Below are 221 nucleotides of genomic sequence, written 5' to 3'. Positions count from 1 at the left end.
TTTCCTTAGGAAGAGGGAGGGGACCGAGAGGAGGGGGCAGTGGGAGGGGGCTCTCCAGTGCTGGCCCTCGCCCCGCCCCTGTCCCATACACAATGGGACAGGAACAAGCCCGGCTGGGAGGCTCTAAAGCCTCAGCTCCACGCCCGCCAGCCTGGAGGGTGGGGGGCCGGACGCCTGGGTTCCGCTGTGAGGACTGAGGCTGATAAGTGGGACCCAGGTGT

Source organism: Rhinopithecus roxellana, chromosome 6 (assembly GCF_007565055.1).
Source record: "Rhinopithecus roxellana isolate Shanxi Qingling chromosome 6, ASM756505v1, whole genome shotgun sequence".
Taxonomy (NCBI): Eukaryota; Metazoa; Chordata; class Mammalia; order Primates; family Cercopithecidae; genus Rhinopithecus; species Rhinopithecus roxellana.
This window is presented reverse-complemented; position numbering follows the sequence as displayed.